Consider the following 17691-nt stretch of genomic DNA (forward strand, 5'->3'; position numbering starts at 1 on the left):
CAAAATAAATAAACTTAGACATTTTTAAAAAAGAGAATGGATAAAGTCTATGGATACAGAGAAACCTTTGGGAAACCCTAAGAACTCAGTTACATAAGCTAAGGAAAGGATTCCTGCCTAGGATGTAGAATTCTTGAAGCATTCTTTAATTCCTACCATCCTCTTCCTGACTCTCCTGAAGTACCTCCTGAGAGTACCCTGGCAGGAACTTCCACAGGGAGCGGCAGTGTGGTCTGTGTGAGAAGTGCCTCATGTAGAGTATGTCAGAAGTTTAGGGGCAAAAAGCAGTGCTTGAGGCTCCCACTCACCTTGCTCCTAGGACCACTTTTAACCCCTGAAATGGCACTTTCTACAAGTGATAAGATTCATCATGTCTTTGTTTTAGACTCTTGATAAGCCCATCATACCTGTTATATTTTCTTGGGTACGATTTCTAGCCATGAAGTTCCTTAGCTCTCTATCCCCCAGAAGCACTTCCTTTAGATATTTCTGATGTCTAAATATCCAGTGCTTTTTAGTGTGCTATCCTCTCTCTTTCTCTGTGGTTCCTTCCTGGCACTGTGGGCAGTCTGGAAGTATTTCTGCTTCACTGTATTCTACATGGGTGCTTATGACTTTTTCTTTCTGGTATGTTTTTGATATTTGCATATTGCACACTGAATTGTCTATGTGGAGAATCTCTTTTCTGTGTGCCCTCCTGAGTTTGCCCTTTCTCTCTCTGTTTCTAGGTTGTGAAAGACTGTGTTTAGGCTCTGGGACCCAGTGAGGCATAAAATACCTCCCCTGAGCTTTAGAACCATCATCCTAGAAGTTTTCTGAATTGAAAAAGATCAAATGTGTTTTGTTGATTGACAAAGAGCATTAAGTAAAAAAGAAAGCAGAGGGTTCACAAATGCTTGGATAGACAAATAGCTAAAATCAGGAAAGGCAGGAGGAAGGGAGTGAGGAAGAAATGAGTCAGGATGAGAGGTCTTTTTTCCTACAGAACCAGGAAGCTGTCTGCACTGGGATTTTAGCTCAGACACTGCAAAGAGTCCTGGGGACCCAGTTCAGGAACTTAGGGAAAACTTAACAGCATGAGAAAGGAGAAGACAGACTTGTAAAAGAGTAAATGTCTTCCAAATAACTAGAGAGGGTGACAGAAAAGGACTCTCAGTCCTGGAACTGAGAGATTGAAGTTGAGGAACAGGCAAGTGCTTCTGAGACACTTCAAGTCTCTGACTGTGTGACTGTGCTGTTTAACAAGAATTGTTTACATAGAAATAGACCTAGGTTTTCTTTTCCTGCAGGTTTTTATTTTGAAAAAAAAATTCCACACTGTTGTAAGTTTTATTTGTGAATTTGATGTACACGTGGGAACCTAGAGAAGAAGAGGGCTCAGAAGTCAGGAGATCGGGGTTTCACGAAAGCCGTGCTCTCCTGCTTACCTGCTTTGTGACCTTCGACAACTTACTCTATGCCCTGACTCTTTTCTGTCAAAATGTGGTGGATACTCATAATAATGTCCTCCTAATTTTGAGGATTATACAAGATAATGCATGTAGAAAATTTGTCACAGTGTCTGGTAATAATAAATGGCAACTCTTACTAAAAGGCGAAAAGCGCCTTATATATCAATGTGCATTACAAAACTATCAGTAGATGCTATTGTGCCATTCATGTTGATCCTCAAAGTAGTTACCTTTGTAAAATGTACCTGTTTTTAGTCCAGATGCCACTGCTGAGAGTATTTTAGAAATAGTTTTGGGAATAGTTTATAGGCCAGAGAGGAAAGAGTCACCTCATTGGTTTACTGTCATGCTTCACTTTTGACAAGAAATACTGTTTCCAATATGATTACCAATGCTAGTCAGCAAACAGGATGTCAGAATAGTCTGGATCAGGCTAATTCTAGAAATGAATCCACTCCAAGGGATAAGACAATTTTGAGGTATTTGGGAGAATACCAATACGTGGCAAGGAAATCCCAAGACAATGTCCTAGGATTGTAGAGTGATGGCAACATATAGAATAAGCAAGCATATAGGTAGGTGTTCACAGGGGACACTTTGAAAGAGTCAGCTTCATCTGAAATCCTGTCAGTTTCTGAGAGGAATGCAACGGTCTCTGGGAGTCTTTTTGCCTCTTCAACACAACTTGTACAGTCTGCATTTCTGAAGATCTTTCCAGCACAGTTCTCTTCACTGGAAACTGCTGAAGGTCCTGGAGATAAAGGAGAAGGCCAGTGTGTCCCAGCCCTACTGGCTGAGAGAGGGGCCCAAGCCCTCATCATTTCAACAGAAAGGGAAGCAGAGGAAATCAACCTGGTATTATACTACAAAGTTATTTCTCAATGTGTCTATCCCATTATCACTGAGCACTTACAGTCCTTCAGCATCCTATTCTTTGAGGATTCTCACCCAGCTCTCTTCTAGGCTGTCTTATACCCTCCCCTTAAATGATGGTACATCAGCAATGATCCTCCAGTGCAAGGTAAAACCCAACTCTGCTAACTTAAGTAAAATAGAATCTAGTAAAATGGAATATACTTTACTTCAGTAAAATAGAATATTGGAAATAATTTCCAATTCCCTGAGAATTAGTCAGGAGGCTGAAGGATCAGGGTTGAAGGACTCCATTCATCTTCAGAGTGCTAGAAAGGCACAAATGAAGGGGAATTCTCATGGCAGGAGCAATCTAGAGAGCCTCCTATAACTGTTTTGAGTTTCTTTGTTAATATGTCTAAGAGTTAAATTCCAATGAAGGGGTCTAACTTGTCTAGTTTGGGTCTTGGGTCTTGGCTAAAGGAGAACAGGACATCGGGCTGTTATCCCACACTATGTAGCATAAGGTAGTACCAAGAGCCTAAGTTATAAGGCCAGATTATGTGGGTTCATATCCCAGCTCTGCCACTTACAGATGCTTTTCTTCAAACACTTCATTTAACCTTCCATATACTCAAGTCCCTGGTTTTTGAAGTAGGCATAATAGTAGTAATTTTCTCATAAGGAGTTCAAGAAAATTGAGATGATAGTTATGGAAAACTAAGCACTATGCATGGCACATAGGAAGCACTTGATCACTTTGGACTATGCTATTATTAAAATTATCCAATGGAGACACCAGATAATTTCCTGAAACAAATTAGGGTACTGGTAGAAAAGAGAAATACATGTTGGTGGACCCCAAATTATTACTGATTATAGTGAGATAAGAAAATTGGCCACAACACACTTTATTTTGCTAATATATCTCTCAGCTTGCTGCTCTTTATAATATTAAGGTTCTTAGGAATGTGGATGACATTTGTTCATTAATGTATCCCTGGGAATCCAGTTCCTCTGAAGGTACAAAAGTGACTTGATTGCCTGACCATTTAATACACACACGTTTATGCTTAGTTCTATACAGAGTTTCATGATCTGTGGCTCCCGGTTTGCTTATAAGGAATCAAAGTGAGGAATAATTTACATTTCTATGATCTTGGCTTAATAGTAATTTAAATGAACTGTGGTCTGGGTTTACTTTAAGGAATACAGAATAATAGAGACAGATTGTTTTTAAGCGTTTCAACTTTCTGAGAAAAAAACATGTAAGTAGACCCCAGTATATGAATGAGTTGGGGTTCTACGTTTATTTGAAGGTTCATTGTTTGAACTTTAGTTTTGGATATCCACATAGTGACCCTCATCAAAGTCCTTAGAAACAGCCTATACCTCCATTCCAGGAAGGTGAAGATTTCCTAAGGAGAAAGAATCTGAAGGACGACTTGAGGTCCCATGGAAAAGACACTTTGGTCCATTAGAGGCATGACATGGTCTTAGATTTCTGAAGACAAACGGAAGTTCACGATAGAACACGGTACTATGCATTTGGAACATCCGGGTCATCATAAGGAGGAGGGCCCAAACCCTAGCTGTGGGGAGCTAGACTGAGTACCACGTGCTGTGGCAGAACCATCAGGTGGAACCTCCCTGCCCCCACAGTTGCTGCCTACAGAGCCACTGAAGCGCTGAATCTCTTGACTAGATCCTTCCACCTGGCCACTGCCCTCCCAACCCAACACCCTGACGGAGCTTCTGAGGCCACCCAGCTCTGGCCTGTGTGTCTAAATCTACCATCTTTGTCCCAACCCCTGCTCCCAGATCTGACCAACTTTGGCCCGTCCACCCAGCCATACCACGCCGTGTCACCCAACACAAGGAAAGCAGTTTGACGCAAAACTGAAAGTACAGGCACCCTTAGTGTTACTTTTTTTGAAAGGTATGTGTTTTTCCAGGGGAAGAGCTAGGCACTGTAAGAAACTGGGCTTCGGTTTCATTCAATAAATACAGAGAACCCTGGATATATCACTTGATAGCCATTTCACTTTGAAGCAACTTATTCTCTGAGCCTCAATTTGTCATCTGTAGAATGCAAGTTAATAACTAACCTACCTCAGAAAGTTATTTTAAGGATTAAGTGAGATGAATAAGCACCAAGCCTAATATCTGGCACATAGTAGGGACTGAGAAAGAAATTCTAATTCTTTTTTTTAAAATTTTTTTTCAACGTTTTTTATTTATTTTTGGGACAGAGAGAGACAGAGCATGAACGGGGGAGGGGCAGAGAGAGAGGGAGACACAGAATCGGAAACAGGCTCCGGGCTCCGAGCCATCAGCCCAGAGCCTGACGCCGGGCTCGAACTCACGGACCGCGAGATCGTGACCTGGCTGAAGTCGGACGCTTAACCGACTGTGCCATCCAGGCGCCCCAAGAAATTCTAATTCTTAAATAAACCTCTTTTTTTTTTTTTTTTTTTTTTAGTGTACATTGAGTTTCAGAGGTAAATGAATCATCTTTACAATTGGAAGCTTGACATAAGGAATGATGAAGTAAACAACTAAATTTCTTTTAAAATTATTTTCCTTTACTAACTTGTCTTCTATTGTCTGTGTTCATACAAACTAGCTATGCCTGCTAAAATGTTTCCACGGCCAGCTCTTTTCTACATGTTTAAATTCCTAATTGTGCACACAATCTTAGTCACTATATTTTCATATGCAAGCAATTAAGACTCATTTAACAGTCCTCCCTCTGGAAGGTTTTGTTCTCCATCTGCCATAAATCAGATTCCTTAGGAACATGTTTGATTTTGAAACAATGTGAAAGTACTGTTCATTTTGTTCAAATTTCATTTATGTACCATTTTTTAAAGTGATGTAAATGGACAGCCACAAAAAGCTCAGCAGCTGGTCAAAACAAGACATCAAAGAAACCATTGAAATGGGGCAAAAAATTAAAAAAAAAAACTAATATGCTAAGACAAAACCAAATAAAAACCATAGTCTGATAAACATTTCAGACACATATTGCTCATATTTACTTTACAACAGATTTAAAATCTGGGAAAATAGGAATGCACCCCTGTTCCCAGTTGAGGGCATTGTATGTGAGGAAAAAGAGTGAAGGAAGCCAGAAGGAGAAAAACAGAAAAAGATTAGATTTGCATTTTTGGAGAAACATGCTACACAGCTACACATTTAAATAATAATAACCAGAAGACTCAAACAGATTTGTAGGACACTTTTTTGTTCATTTAAAACCCACTGGTAAGTATGGTTCTCCTTCACCACAGGTGAAGTCCATTTTAGTGTGTTCTATGAGCTTTTCTCTGGATCACCAGAAAGAAGCTATGCTTGGCCAAATTAAGAGGGAAAAATAATTATTAGGTTCTATGCTCATTTCAGCAGCACATATACTAAAATTGGAACAATAGAGAAAAGAATAGCACGGCACTTGCCCAAGGATGACAAGCAAGTCCATGTGAACTGGTAACTAAAATTCAGCAAAAAATTTGAAAAGAAAACGATTGGTTTTTTTTTTTTAATTTTTCAAGATTAAATATCACAATTTGGAGATGTAGCCCACAGAAAATAGTATCCTTTGCCTAAACATACCATTGTCTGGGAACTTGAAACAAATCACTAACATAGCTAATGCAGTAAACTCCCAATTATATATCAACAGGATATTTTGTCCACCAGCTTCCTAAGGCTTTATAAGCTGAGTTGTTTTGATATCATTTGATGAAAGGTTCTGTAAAAGTTCAAAGTATTGTTGTTAATTTGGGCAGTAACACCTGCAAATTTAAAATGCCTTTGTGCACAGTGTAGCACAATCTGCTTTCAAATAAGACCTTCAAAGAGGTTAGATTCATAAGTGTGACAGATCTCCTTAGGTGTTTCCCTACAAAGAAAAAGTAAAACTAGGAGAGCCACTCCCACACCACCATCTCTGTCTCTTTGAGCCCAAGCATCAAATGGCACCTCTAAAAAGAAAGGCAGAGAAAATGTTAGTACTTCTCTGCTGGAGATCTAAAGCAAGATATGGAATGTGTTCTGGAAGAAGTAGCACTTAAGAATTATCAATTTGTTTTCTGTATTTATAGACCTGATTCCACTTTTTAACAAGTAAGTCTTTAAATGCATTTATTGACTGTTCTGGGGTTCTTTACACCTATTTCCTGGTATTGAATAGTATACGTTCCTGGACCATTTCTGGATAAGTAGATTGTTACTAAACTACTAGAGCTAATAAAATTAATAGTGACTTATCATCAACCAGTGAACAAAAACATGTTTAATTCTGTACTCTGGGTTTCAGGGAAATGGAAATGAATGTGACCTAATCCTACCTACAAGGACTTAGCAGGATATAATTATACATATGAAAAACGTATCAAGAATCTTAGATACTCCCAGGATTGTGTCACAGAGAGTAAGTGTCTTAAGAATTCAGAGGAAGCAAAGATCAAATTCAGATGAGCAATGATAGACCATGAATGCTTTTCAGATAGTTTAGAATAGTTATGTGTTCCTCCTGGATGATCACTACATAGCTGCAGACATTTAGGAATGCTTCCAGCTACCCAGGAAAGTAGCCCTTTTCATCCAGGACCATTTGCTATTACAAAAGAGGTGATTACTTATGATTTACTAACATTCCTTCATTCTGCATGTGGCACTGGACTTGTGAAACTTGTAGAAAGAGCAGTAACCCCAGTGTTTAGGGACCAAAGCTATAAATCCAGCTGTCACTAACTCCCTGTTTAACCTTGGGTCCGTAATTTAAGCTGGTTTCTCATCTATAAAATGAGGATATCAGATTACTAAAAGTATCTAAAAATCCAACTAGCTCTTTTGTGCATTTTTTAATTTTTTAAAAAATGCATGCTTCTGATTGCCTTTATTTTCTATCATTATACTTCCTTAAGTAGTGGTGAAAAGATACACTAAATCAATATATGAATTCCACTTTTCCCAATATAGATCCTTTAGAGAATGTCTTTGATACCCACCATTTGCTATTTTGAATTTTCAACAAAGAGTTAAAAGAAAATTCTGGTTCCCCTGGCTCGTCATCCTCGCCAGTTGGCAGAAGTCTTCGTGTGGACTTGATGGTTGCCTAGAGCAACAAAATATTAGGGACAGAAACATGTTCAGGGACTTGATTGTCTAAGTGACTCAGAGCTGAGAGACCTTTTCCAGCTTGACTGGAGCCCATACTTAGCTAGAGTGAGTATTTGTCTATGCCTGTCTGCGCCACTCTGCTGACTTGGAGGTGCCTGCTATTTTGCTTACAGAATACAGAAGCCAACCTTGAAACATGCAGAGAGGGGTTAACTGGTCAGAAGGCAGTGTTCATTCAACATGTCTCACACATGAGAGATCCTTAGGACTAGTAAATATCAACAAGATGAGGAGGCCGATTGTGGGCTTTGAAGAGCACATACCAAGAACATTATGAGAACTGAATAAAAATTCAATCTAAGAGCTACTCTTCAAAGCCAATTATCCATTTTGAGATAGGGCAACCCACTGGAGGAGCTGTTTGCAAAAATCAGTAGCTTTTTCCTTCTCTCTGTTGAAGCCAGACATCTCTAACTATGCTCTGAGTTAAAATGTGAATTTAAAAAACATGTTTTTCTGTTCCTAAACTCCTTAAATCCTGAGGTCATCCCCTCCCTGTGCCATCAGTCTGGCTCCATAATACCAATTACTCCAACTTGTTAAGGAAGTTATTAGCATCCAAGAGTCACGTCTTTAGCTTCTAGTCAATGTTGCCTGCAGCGTGAATTGGAGGGAGAAGTATTAGCCAAGTCTTGTTACTTGAAGTCCTCCATCCTTAGCTATTTAACTAGGTTCCATCTTAATTATGTGTTTGGTTGGTGTTGTTTTTATACCCAGTACACATTCTTCCCACTTGCACAGGAAAAAGGTCACTATGATTATAATAGCAATCATATACTGTTACTTTGTATCCTAATCGAATACTTACTATGTGTCTTCATGATCACAAACTGGCCCTCTCAGCGTGGACATTATGAATTGCAATGAATATTCTTTTTGACTGATTGGAAACAGAGTCTTCAACACAGTTTAAGTAGTAATTCTTATCCACATAACCATAGCAGCTGTTTGGAAACATGTCCTCAGATCACTTGTTTGCAAGTGTCTTTTTCCATACAATCCTGCATGGAGTGGAACCCATATACGTTTCTTGACATGTGAAACACGTGTGACCCTGGCAGATGATTCAGCTGACCTTGAAAACTACAGCTGTTTGGTCACTTTAAAAACAACGCAATACCAGTGATTTACTAGGCTTGGGCTTAGACCACTCATTTTATGCCGCCTGATGGGAATTCTGACCCTTCAGGGAAGGAAAAAAAAATGTAAGACCGTGGAAATGTGTCATGCTGGGTGTTAATATTGTCCTTACTCTTAATACATTTCTTTGCAAAAAGTACAGAGACGACTGCTTGCCATCACAGGAAAAAAGCAATAACATCCATGTGGCTTTTTTTTTATTTTTAAAAAATTTAATGAAGAAATGCAAGTGTCAGCTTTTGTTTCCTCTCCATTCAAATCAAGAGCAGCCTGTAATCTCCTAAAAAGACCAAAGCTTCTTTGCTTACTGTAAAATGTGCTCCTTACGTGGCATTACACAGTGGAAGGTTAACATTCTCTTCCAAGGCAGCCTTCTAAGTGTTCCAGGCACTATATATGCACACTATTTTGGTTCATCTGGAATGAAAGAGACCTGAAAAATTATGCTTTAGTCAAGATGAAAGTTTATTTCTCTTTCCTATAAAAGAGAGCCAGAGTGGGTGGCCCAGGGCTGGTGTGACTGCTCTAGCATTGTGAGGGATCTAGGATTCTTTTGGATGATTCCTCTACTATCCCTGAGGTATGGGCTTTGCCTCCATGGTCCAGGATGGCATGTAGAGAGCCATCACATCTAAATTGCCAGCAGTAAGACAGGGGAGGAGAGGAAGAATAGCACATCCCCTCTCTTTGGAAGAGAACTCCCAGAAACCCCACAGCATGCTTCTATTTATATCTCCTTTGGCTCATTCAGTTGTATGCCACGTGTAGCTGCAAGGGAGACTGGGAAATAGAGTATTTTGTCCGGCAATCCCCTCATTTGGGAATTTCCATCTCCTTTCCTCTCCTTTTTGCCTTCCCAGGCTCTATTTCAAATTCTTTGCCATCCTGTTCTCCTTACACCTCTCAGGAAAAAACCCAACACTGTCAGTTTCTTATCTGCCTGCTCCACATCCTTATCTGAACTCCGGCGGGAAAAATCCCACATCACTCCAAGATGGATTCAAATAAAGTCAAGGCATTCACCTCAACGGGACCCTCAGTGCCACTTGACACTTCATCCTTGCTCTGTGCCCTCTCACTTCTCTTGGTGCTTGTTCCAAACTTCCTCCCCTTGTGAAGCCTCCTGGCGCCACAGCTGCTCATCACCTTTCAGCAAATGCCTTCACTTGCAGCCTAATCAAGAAACTCATTGTGAAGACATGAACCTCCTCAGTTTCTGTATCCTCTCATTGACATCCATACCCATCCTGTTCTCCCTTCCTGTCCCAGCAGGTAATGCAACCCATCCCTTTCCTGCTTGAAGTCAACCCCTGCATCTGTGCCCTCGGACCTCTCCTCGCAGTATCTCCAGGACCTTTCTCCTTCTATTTTCCTTTCTTTTTCTCGCTTCTTCAATCTCTCCTGTTCTCCTGCCTCTTTCCCTATTCATGTCTGTCTCAATCATAAAAACAATACAGAACAAAACAATAGTGAAGCCCGGTAGCAGAACCCTTGCTGATCCCTTTGCTTGCTTCTTTGTCCTTTCCTTCTCAGTCAAGCCACTCCACCTTCTCACCTCCCAGGCACTCCTCACATCAGTGTAGGAGGATGTCCTCATACACACCTCCTCCCACCACTGTCACTATGGTGTCCAGGGAGCTCTTTTTTGCCTTCTCTGCCCTGATCTTAGAGATCCGTCAGAAACCCTCTCCTCATTGATTTATCCTGTAAATATTTATTCAACACGTATTTATTAGGAACCATTCTCTCCCAAACAATTCTACTTTCTTTTTGCTGCTCTGACTACTCTTCTTCCTATGTCTACCTCCCCCGTTCCCCTCCTTAAACATTGTTTCTGGCTCATTGCTTTTCTCATTTTGTGCACTCTCTAGATGCCTACATATACTTATGTAGTTTTACCTTCAAACTTGGTATTCCCCAAACTCCCTGTCCTCAGAACTCCTCCTTGATTTCAGACTCTTACAAAAGCACAGTGCCTGATGATACTCCACCATTTAAATACAACATGTTCAAGAGGCACCTGGGTGGCTCAGTCCGTTAAGCGTTCGGTTTTGGCTCAGGTCATGACTCGAGCCCCACGTTGGGCTCTGTGCTGACAGCTCTGAGCTTGGAGACTGCTTCAGATTCTGTGCCTCTGTCCCTCTTTGACCCCCCCCCCCACTCTATTTCTCTCTCTCTCTCTCTTTCTCTCAAAAATAAACATTTTTAAAAAAATGAAATACAACATGTTCAAAACTGGACTTCTGTTTCTTTGCAGATCTGTTCTTCCTGTCAATTAAGCAGCACTTTTATCCTAGACTGAAACTTGGAAATCATACACTCCTCCATCAAATAAATAACTGTATTTTTAGTTTACTTCATAAATATTTGTCAAACCTGTTCTCTCTTCTCCATGCCACTGATATTTCTCCAGATCAGGTACTCATCAGCTCACCCCAGAATACAGAAGTAGTATTTTGAAACTGTCAGTTGCATTTAGCATTTTGTAAAAAAAAAAAAAAAAAAAAAAAAAAAAAATATATATATATATATATATATATATATATATATATATATATGATGGAATTGAATAGAAAGTAATACAATGTAAAGTCACATCTATAATATCAAGGATAAGTGTTGTTTTCTGAAATTGTTGACATACACACAAACATTCATAGCCTTTTTCCATGAAAATGTATTTCTTACTATATATCAAAACATTTGAGAACCACTTTCTTAAATAGTCTGTCTTTTGTGTATTCCCCTTAACTTTGCTGTCTGCTCTGCCGTGCAACCAAATTGATATAGTTGAAAAATTAGTCTCAGAATGTCTCTTCCCTGCTTAAAACCCTTCTGTGATAAGCCTGAAGATAAAATCTGATCTCCTTGGCAGTGGTACACAGGACCCACCTGCCTCTTCCAGTAGCCAACTTCTTCCGTCCATGTGTGCCATGTTTCATAGCTATCTGCATTTGCTTCTCTCTTCTTGCCATCTAGAACTCACTTTGCTCTCTTTTTATTTTTTATTTATTTTGAGAGGGAGAGAGACAGAGAGAAAGGGAGAGACAGAGGAGAGAGGGTGGGGGAGGAAGGGAGAGAGAGAGAGAATGTAAGCTTGCATGCATGCAGAGGGGTAGAAAGAGAGTAAGAGAGAGAATCCCAAGCAGGCTCTGTGCTGAAGATGCAGGGCTCGAACTTATGAACCATGATGCTTAACTGACTGACCACCCAGGTACCCCTCACTTTCTTCTCTTAATTTCTTGGCTCAGTTCACCTAATTGTTTGGGTACGATGACACCTGAATCCAAGACCTGCCCTGTTCCCCAAGTTGGGCCAGGCCCTTTTTCTCCCATAGCCCCCATAGCTACCTCTGGCATAACTCTAATGAAATTGTTCTAAAAATTGTAGTTTTTGCCTCTCTATTCCTGTTGCCTCCCCAATAAGATGTTAATTCTTTTGTTGTGTCTTCAGGTCTTTTGGACACGGAGTCAAGAGGTCCTTACACAGATCTCTCAGAACATGTTAAAATTGCTTAAATAGAGTGTAGAAGCAAAACATAAGGCAGTAGAAGGCAACACTGAAAACTTTGTTTCTCCTGCACAGGAAAGAATATGGAATAAAACTATGCTTCTTAACCCCTTTGACAGAAGGGAATAATGGGAGACCTCTCTATTGTCTTACCTCTGAATGAGAAAAATGTGAGAAGCAGTGTCATAACTGGCCTAGGTTCATTGGCCACTATTTTAAATAACTCGCATGGTCCTATGGAAGGGCATGTGTATGTGAAAAAGATAAAACTCCTTTCGGTTTATTCTGAATGGCATTTAAGAGTAGCCTAACTCATGGTCATTGAAGGTTGGCCTATCACCTCACGGCAAGTCTGTGAGCACACTATTTCTCCAGCTTTGTGGAAATTCTAAGGAGGCATGTCTGTGATGTGACAAGTGCACAGCTCCATGCCAAGGGCACTTTGGAGCACTTATGCAAGGAGTATGAAGAGTTTTCTCCTTCTGATTTGGGCTGTGGCTTCCTATCTCCTCCTTAATATAAGAATAGATCTCTTTGGGGTGCCTGGGTGGCTCAGTCAGTTTAGCGTCTAACTCCTGATTTTGACACAGGTTATGATATCATGGTCCGTGAGTTGGAGCCCTACGTTGGCAGCGTGGAGCCTGACAGTGCAGAGCTTACTTACTTGGGAGTCTCTCTCTCTCTGCCCTTCCCCCACTCATGTTTGTGTGTGCATGCTCTCAAAATAAATAAATGAACCTAAAAAAATAAAGTTATTTGTTGGAAGAAAAAGAATAGATCTCTTTAATATCTTTTTCATACTTTACCTACCGTTCCACTGTTCTTTTTTTCTTGAGAGTGTAAGGACAACTAACTCCATAGTTCCTTCCTTTTATACTTGGTCCAATTCCATTACATTGTTTTATGGTCTTGGGCTGAGGGATGCCTCAGTACCCAACACTAGCCCTGGATTGTGAGACTAATGAGAAAAGCAAAATGACTTCAAGTAAAAGGAAGTGGTTAGTGTTGGGGAGAGAAACTTGGAAAGGTACATCACCAAGAACACTAGGTGCTCTATTCTTCCTACAGGCTATAGCTGGGTTAACACATTTCAGAATAACCAGTCAATTCATTTAGTTCCATCAAATGGCCGGTCAATTCAGTAAGGAGGAAGGGAAAATAAATGGGTTTTTTGGATGACTGGTTTAGCATCATGTAGCCTTGATCTTACTCATTTCCAGGGAATAATTTCAACTTTTAAAGAAATACAACCTACTATAGGTTAGTTCAATATAAAAATACATTTTAAAAAGGACATTCAATATGTACTTGTTTTTTCCCAATTGTCATTAAAACATGTAGAAATAATATAGTGGGCATAGAAACTTGAATTATAATATGGGTAAAGAAAGGTTAAAATCATTAGGAGACATTAACTTCTTTCTTTCTCATTCTACTATCTAAATATCTCTCCTTCCTACTTCCTCCATCTTGTTCTTCCTTCGTTCTTCTGTTCCCCTCTCTTCTAACCTCACTAACAGTAACACCAACTCTGTGCCACAATCTGTGCTAAGATGACACACATGATCACACAATTCTCACAACTTCGTTAGGTAGGATTATTACAGCATTTTGCAGAAGAAGAAACTGAGGCTGATAGTCATTATTTCCCATAATCATTATTCTGAAAAGTTGACAGCTGGGATTCAAACCCTGGTAGTTATATTTCAGATTCTATACCCAGAAAACAACCATCTATTGCTTCCCTTTCATTTCACTCTCATTCACTTTTGTTTCTTCCATAGCTCCTCTTTTCTCGTATTCTCCACTGCATTCTCTCCCATTTTTCCTTTCATTTTATCCTGTCTCCTTTTTTCCTACTCTCTGCTCTGCCTCCTTCGCTTATTTCTCTATGATCTCCCATATCTTATCTAATGTCCCTTTCCTTACCCTATTTACCATGTTAATTCCAAGCTTCCAGAATACACCCCCTTCTTCCCTCATGATACCTCCTCATTCCTCACCGCAGTGTCTCCCAGGCCGCTGAGACCCTGCCCCTCTGTCATTCTTTACAGTTGTTTTCCCAACATCTGTGCATGAGTTAGGAGGGGGGTGTGGTTTTAAGCACAAGTATAGATTCAAGAAAAGCCTGTGCCACTCTGCTCCTATACAGAAGGAGTGCTGTTCATGATTATATAGCAGTTATAAACGGGAATTTCATTGCTGCCAGATATCTTGCAAGTTAGGTTTTTGTTGAACCCCAGATGGTCTCCAGTGAGTTGAAAAAGATGATGCATCTTGCTAAGATCACTACCAGGAAGTGAGCTCCAGGCAGCAAACAGAAACCAACTCTAGGACTGTGCGATTCAAGACAAGTCAAATTCCTATGTATAACTGCAGTAAATGTTGAGGGGTATACCATGATGTAGTACTTGGAAGAAATTCTATTTCACTCAAGTGACCATATTTTCAAACAGCCAGTACAAAACAGAAGAGTTTCATTTCCTTGAATTAAGGTTATTGGGTGACTTTTCCTGGAACCACTCTTGAGAGTTCCAAGAAAGCACTCCAGGTCCCAGGCTACTGGCAACAAGCAGGCATCTTCACACAGTAATTCACGAAGGTCCCGCATCAGCATATGGGAGCATTTCCATCAGATTGGCTCAGTTATCAGAAATAACTAGATCAAAATACACATCATTCTTACAAGGATTAGGGCATGAAAGTTTGGAGGACTCATCACAGTTCTAGAGAACTGCAAGTTAATCTTCTGGGGTAGGACATAGAGTATCTTTCTTGAGACTCTCCTGTTTGTTTGTTTGCATGTCTGGTGTTTTCTTTTTCTTAACCTACTTCTTCAGTGTCCCAGCTTTGCTATAGCTTTTCTAGTTCTGACTTTACTTCAGACCATCTATACATGCTTTTGTTTTGTTTTCTTTATTTCTCCTGCCACAAGTTACCTTGTTTGTAGTTTCTCATTGACAATTTCAGTTAAATAGAACCTGCATATTTATAACTAGAAGTAGACAATTTTTTATTCTAGGCACATTTATTAGAGGCCATTGTTACTTGTGTGCCCATGAATTGCTTACCTTTGGGTTAGATCTCCAGACCTGGTCTATTTCACATTTTAGATAATATTCTTTTAACAAGTAATTTTGTGATGGTCTCCATGTGCCAGACCTAAGCAGGGCTCTTAGGCTACAATGATGACCAAAAGAAGCATTATCCCTGTCCTGAGTCCCTATAGCCTGGGAGCCAGGAGAAGGGAGGTATCTATTAATCAAATATTCACAGGGCAGAATGTAAAATTCCAAATATGTGATACAGAGGAAAAACTCCACGAGAGTGGCAGACCAGAAGAAGCCCAGCTTTCCTGTCCTCCTGGAATCTCCTGCTAAAATAAATAATCATGTCTAGCAGACTGGATCTTCTAAGAAGAATCCAGAAACATGTAAGCCAATCAAGAAGAATGAACAAGTTTATGCCAAACCCCTTTTCTTCTGTTGTTACGCTCAGTTTGCAATGATTCTGTTTAAGAACTTGAAAGCATGAGCTGCTCTGCTGTTCTCCCCCACAGAAAAGGTGTCTTTTTTTGAAAGGCCACACTGGCTCCTCTTCCTTCTTTTGCTCTTTCTTCTTCCGACTCTTCCTTTACCAACACAACTGTAACATCTTCTTCCCAGATCTAAGGCCCTGAATTTGGACCTCCCAAGTGGCAGGACTCTAGACTAATCCATTAAGTCTGCTAGATTTCCAAAACACTCATTCACATTTGGATGCCTGGGGCCTCTCATGTAGCCCTGGCTGTGCTAATTTCTGCGCTTGCATTTTAAACCCTTAGAGTCAGGATTTCACCAGAAGACTTCCAATTAATTGCTTAGATGGCACAATAAAGATATCCAGGTTCAAAGAGAAAATATGCACTAATGAGTCTGCTGTTCTTTGCAAGGCCCAGTAACAGGGAGCCTCTTTTTGGACAACTTTGCCAAGCCTTTGTGAGTTGTAGTTACACTGGGTCACAAATCTATTGACAAGACATATTCAAGGGAGGCAAGGAGAGACGAAGTTTATCCTACTTTTAACAAACCTGCACAACCACACAGAACCAGCCCTGGGAACCTGACATAAGAATCTTAAGGACTGTTGTTTCAGACTCTGAAATTCTGCTAAATCTCCATCCCAGTATCACTCAAGGTCTTTACAGCCTCTCTTTGTCCCTCTGCTGTACTTGTGCCTGGAATTCCTACTCCAAGGTTCCCCTGTGGAATTTTTAATAGTGTTGTTTGAAGCTGCAGCCAGTTTCCCCGTGGTTTGGGAGTTAAATGGATACAGTGATGTGGTGTGCTGTAATCGTTTTTGGAGGAATGTTAGGACAAATTAAAATCCAAATAAGATAGCACCTGAAAGAACCTGGTACCTTAGTGAAAGAACTTAACACTATGGAAAGGTGTTGACCCCTAATTCTTCTTTCTATTGACACCTCAGTGATTAAGAGGAAATATGTACTATTGACCAAACTGACTTTGGCATTAGTTTTGGAATCAGATGGGGAATATGCACTCAGATTCGTTGTTGTTTGCCCATCAATTTCTTCCATGTTTGGTTTTCTGTCTAGTTAAGCCTGAGGATGTGTGTTAGTTTAAGAGAAAATGGTAGTCTTTAAGTAAGGGATACTCTTGAAGAAAGGGAGGAGAGGAATAATTAACGCCTTTGCTCAAAGCACCAAATTCTGTGAGCTAATGATTGCCAGGTTTAGGCAATGATGAGTACCATTACTACCAAAATAGGTCTAGCCTCTCTTTCTTACACATAATCCACATTTCCAGGCTCACATTAAGCAAAAGCATTACAGGATTCCACAGCCTAATACTAGTTAGCTTTTCCTTGGAACAATAAACATCATTGGTGTATTTGAATCACATGTACCTGAAAATAATGAAAATATTTTTTTCATTATTTAGAACAAAACCTATTTAGAACAAAACCAATTCTTAAAAAATTATATATAGGGGCCCCTGGGTGGCTCAGTCAGTTAAGCGGCCGACTTCGGCTCAGGTCATGATCTTGCGGTCCGTGAGTTCGAGCCCCGCGTCGGGCTCTGTGCTGACAGCTCAGAGCCTGGAGCCTGTTTCAGATTCTGTGTCTCCCTCTCTCTGACCCTCCCCCATTCATGCTCTGTCTCTCTCTGTCTCAAAAATAAATAAATGTTAAAATCACACACACACACACACGCATATGATATATATAATCTGTATTTGGTTTTAGTAAGTGTTTTTTTTAAGTTTATTTATTTATTCATTTTGAGAGAGACAGAGATAGCATGGAGCCCGAATGGGGGCTCGAAATCACAAAGCCGTGAGATCATGACCTGAGCTGAAACCCAGAGTTGGACCAACTGAGTTACCCAACTGAGCTACCCAGGCACCCTTTAGTAAATAGTTTTATTTCCAGTGAATCCTTATTTATAGGTCCAATGAATAACAATATCCATGGAGTTCCTTCTAAAACGTCTTCATTAGTGATGGATGTATTTCAGGGAGAATAGGTTGTATGTAAAATACAATTAATA

At 40.1% G+C, this 17691-nt stretch overlaps 1 protein-coding gene and 1 non-coding gene across 9 annotated transcripts in view; both read left to right on the plus strand.

Moving 5' to 3' along the window:
• The window catches only part of PDE4D (phosphodiesterase 4D), a 725514-nt gene that overhangs the window by 549666 nt on the left and 158157 nt on the right, over window positions 1-17691 (plus strand). The gene's annotated exons all lie outside the window — the stretch shown is intronic.
• On the plus strand, window positions 5696-5804 carry LOC131489662 (U6 spliceosomal RNA). The gene has a single exon (XR_009250673.1). It is a non-coding gene; the product is annotated as a U6 spliceosomal RNA (small nuclear RNA).

Source organism: Neofelis nebulosa, chromosome 1, assembly GCF_028018385.1.
Source record: "Neofelis nebulosa isolate mNeoNeb1 chromosome 1, mNeoNeb1.pri, whole genome shotgun sequence".
Lineage (NCBI taxonomy): Eukaryota > Metazoa > Chordata > Mammalia > Carnivora > Felidae > Neofelis > Neofelis nebulosa.